We start from the raw sequence: 6,360 nt of genomic DNA on the forward strand, positions 1-6,360 counted from the left end.
AAGATGAAAGGTGTCTGCCTGCCCGTCTGCTAGCCCCTACATGGAGTGTCTTCAGGGTAGAAGACAGCTGAATTCTTCTGGGCTTCCCACCACAGGGGCCTAGCCCAAACTGAGGGCAAAGGGAATAAGAGGAGAAGAAAAGGGGAGGGGAGGGGACGGGAGGGGAGGGGAGGGCAGGCTGGGCAAGTGATCACTGCCCTGGGAGTTTGAGACCCAAGCCATTGGCAGGGCAGAGGGTGAGGCTGGCAGGACTGGAGACCCGGAAGCCCCGCCTCCTTGGACTTCAATTCCCCGGGCCTCCCTCCCTCCCCCACGGTCCATTCCCCCAGGGCGGGCTCCTCCCGTGGGAACTGCTGTCTCAGCAGCGGCGCCCAGCCACGCGGCTGCCAGGAATGAGGCTGGGCAGAGGTCGGGGCGGGCCTGGACAGGGCTGCCCCTTGCTCGGGCCTGGGGACCGGGCAGCTCTGGGCCGAGGCGGGCAGGGAGGGCAGCTGCGTGGGCCCTGGGAGCTGGACTCGACCTTCTGCTGCCTGCAACAGCGGCCGGACAGCACCTGGGAGCTGGTTAGAGGTGTAGACTCCCAGGTCCTACCCCGGACCTGCTGATTCAGAATCTGCATTTTAACAAGATCCCCAGGTGACTCCTAGGCACATCACAATTTGAGAAGTCCTGTTCTAACAAGAGTCCGCCTGCGTGTGTACAGGTTAAAGAAAAGGCGCCTACAAACTTCCAGTTATAAAATGAGTAAGTCACAGGGATGTAATGTACAGCATGGTGACTACAATTAATAACACCAATTGTATATTTAAGAGGTGCTGACAGAGTAGATCTTAAAAGTTCTCACCACAAAAAAAACAAATTGTAACTATGTATGGTGACAGATGTTAACTTCTTGCGGTGATCACTTCACAGTATAAACAAATATCTAATAATTATGTTGTACACCTGAAACGTATAATGTTATATCAATTATATCTCAATTTCAAAAATTAAATCATGAACAAAAGACATAGATTACCTTCCTTTTATTTCTTCTTTAAGTTTCAGATAGGATATTATCTTTTTTCCCCCCAAATTAGGAATGTATAAGTAGGATTATATTACCTATGAATTGTATTCCATCACAGGAAAGAGGTATTGCAGAATATTTGTTATAAAATGGAGCGTGGGGGAGGGGAGTGCCTGGGTGGCTCAGTCAGTTAAGCATCCGACTTCGGCTTAGGTCATGATCTCATGGGTCGTGAGTTTGAGCCCCACGTCAGGCTCTGTGTTGGCAACTTAGAGCCTGGAGCCTACTTTGGATTCTGTGTCTCTGTCTCTCTCTGCCCTCCCCTGCTCGCTCTCTCTCTCTCAAAAATAAAGAAACGTTAAACATTTTTTTAAAAAAATGGAGCGTGGGGTCTGCTGGGGCTGGAAACCCACTGATGAGAACCCGCTCCTGTTTTCAGTCAGCAACCTCAGCCCTGAGGAGACAGAAATGGGGGTGAGCAGCCCTTGAACCTGAGAAGCTTCTACTCTAGCAGGGGTAGACTACTCTAGCAGACTCTAGCTTCTACTCTAGCCGACTTATATCACCCACCACTTTCCTGAGCCTCAGTTTCCTCACTCATGGAATGGGCATAATTAATCATCAGTCATCACCACTTCTTTTTTTTTTTTTTAATTTTTTCTTTTTAACGTTTATTTATTTTTGAGACAGAGAAAGACAGAGCATGAATGGGGGAGGGTCAGAGAGAGGGAGACACAGAATCTGAAACAGGCTCCGGGCTCTGAGCTGTCAGCACAGGGGCCCGATGCGGGGCTCGAACTCACGGACCGCGAGATCGTGACCTGGCTGAAGTCGGACGCTTAACCGACTGAGCCACCCAGGCGCCCCAGTCATCACCACTTCTAACAGGCTCCACCAAGCTTGGGGACAGGGAGGAGCTTTGTGAGCAGCCTCAAACCTGAGGCAGGTGAGGTCCCAGAGTGCCCTGTTCACAGCTCAGCCTTCTGATGCATCTTCCTGCCCTTCCAGCCCCCAGCCCTCCTGTTCTTCCCTCGAGCCTCGTCTTCATCTATGGTCTTACTCTTCTTCCTTCCTCCTTGATCTCCCCCCAAAAACACCTGTCTGAACCTTGCTCCCTTTAGCAAATTAGCACTGTTTCTGGAAGGAGCAAACATTCATTGAATGCCAAGTACACAGGCATCACTCGCACACTGGGTCTTTTATGCCAGCCCTGAGAGGTAGGTGATAATGCCCCCAATAAACAGATGAGGAAACTGAGGCTCAGAGAAGGGGAGTGATGTGCATCCAGAGCGCAGAGCCAAAAAGAGGCCCAGATGGAATAGGAACTCAAGCTTTGGGCTCCCACTACCGCAGGCTTCCTCAGCTGGAAAGCAGGAACCAATTTTCAATGACCTTAGGGAGGACTAAATTTAAAGTCTCGCCTCAGGGATCTGGCTGTGGCCACATTGCACCACTCCCTGCAAGATCTGCTTCTAGAAGAGTGCTCCTTCCTCCTTTCTTCAAAGCATCCCTTCACTTATTCCATGAATATTTATTGAGCGCTGAATAACCAGCAACACGGTTCCAGGAGCTGGGGTACACAGAAAACAAAACCAGGCAAAATCTCTGCCCTCCTGGAGCTTCTGTTCCAACGGGGAAAAGGAAAACAAACAAACAAACAAACAAACAAACACACGTGCGCGTGCACACATAGCCACCCACCTACCCCCCCCCCTCCCCACACACACACAGCATGATGTGTAGATGGCGTTGGGTGCTATGGGAACCATAAAGAGAAGAGAAGAGGTCTCTGGGGTGGGAGATTGCCATGCTCATTGGTTAGTGAGCAAGGCCTCGGTGAGAAAAGAACCTGGAGGAATGAGGGAGAAGCCAGGTGGCTCTCAAGAATGAGTTGGGCAGGGGCGCCTGGGTGGCTCAGTCGGTTGAGCGTCCAACTGCGGCTCAGGTCATGATCTCGCAGTTCGTGGGTTCGGGCCCCACATCGGGCTCTGTCCTGAATGCCTGCTCAGAGCCTGGAGCCTGCTGCGGATTCTGTGTCTCCTTCTCTGTCTGCCCCTCCTCCGCTTGCACTCTGTCTCGCTGTGTCTCTCAAAAGTAAATACATGTAAAAAAATAAAAAGAGTGAGTTGGGCAGATGATAGAGCAATCGCAAAGGCCCTGGGGTGGGACAGGAGCATCCAGGAGGCCAGTGCACCTACAACAGAGGAGGGAGAGGAGAGGAAGAGACGAGGCGGTGGGTATCCTGTAGAGCCTTGTGATTCAAAGGACTTTGGCTTTCTTCCAAGTGAGATGGAGGTATTGCAATGGCATGATCTGGCCTATGTTTTAAAAGGATCACCCAGGCTGCTGGATTGCAAATAGACTGTAAGAGACAAGTACAAAAGCAGGGGGCCAGTAGGGAGACTCCAATAATCCAGGAGAAGGGCGATGGTCACGAGGTGGCAGTAAGTGGCGGTTGGGGGTGGGATGGGGTCAGACTTTGTATTCAGAAGGTAAAGCCAACAGGACTTACTGACACTTGATGTGGCACGTGAGCGAAAAGGGAGTAAAAAAATCGCTTCAGATTTTCAGCCCAAGAACTAGAAGTTGCCATGTGCTACGGGAGGAGCATTTCAGTTCGAGAATTCCGCTCTGGACGCGTGAAGTTTGAGAAGACAACAAACATACAAGAACAGACGGTTCCCAACCTAACGACGGGTCACCTTACAATCTTCTGACTTTACAACGGTATGGAAGCGATATGCATTCTGTAGAAACGATACTTCAGATTTTGATTTTGGATCTCTCCCCAGGTTCGAGATAGGGGGTTAGATCCTGGATCCTCTCGTGACGCTGGGCAGTGGCATTGGTGGCTCCCAGTCAGCCAGCGATCGCAAGGGTAAATAACTGATACATTGACAACCGTCTCGCACCCGTACAACCATTCCGCCTGTCACTTCCAGGACAGCATTCAAAACGTTGCAGGAGATATTCAGCACTTTATTACAAAATAGGCTTTGCGTGAGATGCTTTTGCCCAACTGTAGGCCGATATAAGCATTCAAGTACGTTTAAGGTTGGCTCAGTTAAGCATCCGACTCTTGATTTCAGCTCAGGTCGTGAGGTCATGGTTCGTGACATGGAGCCCCGAGCCAGGCTCCTCACTGACAGTACGAAGCCTGCTTGGGATTCTCTCCCTCCCTCCCTTTCTGTGCCTCCCCTGCTCATGCACTCTTTCTCAAAATAAATAAATAAACACTAGAAAAATAATTGCATAAGCCCGGAATTGGGAAGCGAGCTCGGGCCTGGAATACGTAAAGCTGGGGTTTGCCAGCACGTGGATAGCCTTTAAAGCTTGAAACTGACTGAAATCACCAAGGGAGTGAGTACGGACAGAGAAGATGCGAGGACTAGGGAGTGAGTCCTGGGCATGTCACTGCTTAGAGGTTGAGGGAACGAGGAGGCAACAAACCAGTAGTCAATGAAATAAAAACGTCAGGGCGGTAGACTGTCTTAGATACCAAGTGAAGCAAGTGTTTCAAGAAGGAAGGAGTGATCAGCCACAAGTAATTTGCAGGTCTAGTAAAATACGAGGATTCAGAATTAACAATTAGAATGGGAGGAATTTTTCAAATCACATATATGCTAAGGGACTTATATCTAGAGAACTTTATATCTAGAGGACCTACATCTTTAGATATCAAGAACCCTTAAGAGTCAACAATGCTAAAAGTAATACAATTACAAAATGGGCAGAGGACTTGAGAGACGTTTCTCCGAAGACACGGACAGCCAATAAACACACGGAAAGACGTTCAGCACCATTAGCGATCGGAGAAATGAAAATCAAGACCATTCCAACACCACCTCATACCCACTAAGATGGAGCTAGTGACAAACGAAACAAGTGTTGGCGACGATGGGGAGAAACTGGAACCTTCGTACGCTGCTGGTGAGAATGTAAAATGGTGCAGCCACTGTGGGAAACAGTCTAGCATCTCCTCAAATGGTTAAACATCAACTTCCCTTACGACCAGCATTTCCACTCCCAGGAATATACCCAAGAGGAATGAAAACATATGTCCACACAAAACCTTGACAACACCAAGAATGAGCTCTAACTATAGACTTGGGATGATTGTGACATGTCAACATAAGCTCATCAACTGTCACAAATGTACTGCTATGGTGGGGGTGTTTATCATGGGGGAGATTATGCGTGTGTGGGGGCAGAGAGCATATGGGAACTCTCTGTACCTTCCTCTCAATGTTGTTATGAATTGAAAACTGCTCTCAAAAAAAATTTTTTTTTTTTTAAATAGGCTCCACGCTGGGCTTGGAGCCCAACAAGGGGCTTGAATTCAGAACCCTGCGATCAAGACCTGAGCTGAGATCAAGAGTTGGATGCTTAACTGACTGAGCCACCCAGGTGCCCCTAAAAATATTTTTAAAGAACTTGCACATGACTATTCATAACAGCCAAAAAGTGGAAACAACCCAAACGTCTATCGACTGATGGACTGATAAATAAAATGTGGAATATCCACCTATCCACAGAATATCATTTGGCAATAAAGAAAAAGTGAAATACTAATGCTACAATATAGATGAACCTTGAAAACATTATGCTAAGTAAAAGAAACCAGTCACAAAAGACCACCATTTATCTGAATGTCCAGAAAGGGCCAATGTATACAGGGACACAAAGTCAGTCGGTGGTTGCCTATGGCTGTGAGCTGAGGGGGCTCGAGGGAAATGGGGGGTGACCGCTAGAGGGTACAGGGTTTCTTTCTGGAGTAATAAAAAAAGTTCTAAAATTGATTATGGTACTGGTTGAAGAACTCTGAATGTACAAAAAACCACTACACTGTATGCTTTCTATGGGTGAAGTGTATGCTATGCAAATTATACCTCAATAAAGCTATTACTTAAAGAAATTGATGATTGGACTCAGCAATGTGAAGGTCACAGGTGACCTTGACAAAACAGTTTCGGTGCCGTGGTGGGGACAAAGGCTGACTGAAGTGTGTTCAAGAAAGAACAGAATAACTGAAGACAGTGAGTACAGACATTTTCAAAGAGTTTGCTACCTAGAGAAATGGAAGGGAGATGTGAGATCAAGAGAGGTGTGTTTTGGGGCGCCTGGGTGGCGCAGTCGGTTAAGCGTCCGACTTCAGCCAGGTCACGATCTCGCGGTCCGTGAGTTCGAGCCCCGCGTCAGGCTCTGGGCTGATGGCTCGGATCCTGGATCCTGTTTCCGATTCTGTGTCTCCCTCTCTCTCTGCCCCTCCCCCGTTCATGCTCTGTCTCTCTCTGTCCCAAAAATAAATAAAAAACGTTGAAAAAAAAAAATTAAAAAAAAAAAAAAGAGAG

Source organism: Panthera uncia (genome assembly GCF_023721935.1).
Source record: "Panthera uncia isolate 11264 chromosome C1 unlocalized genomic scaffold, Puncia_PCG_1.0 HiC_scaffold_4, whole genome shotgun sequence".
Taxonomy (NCBI): domain Eukaryota; kingdom Metazoa; phylum Chordata; class Mammalia; order Carnivora; family Felidae; genus Panthera; species Panthera uncia.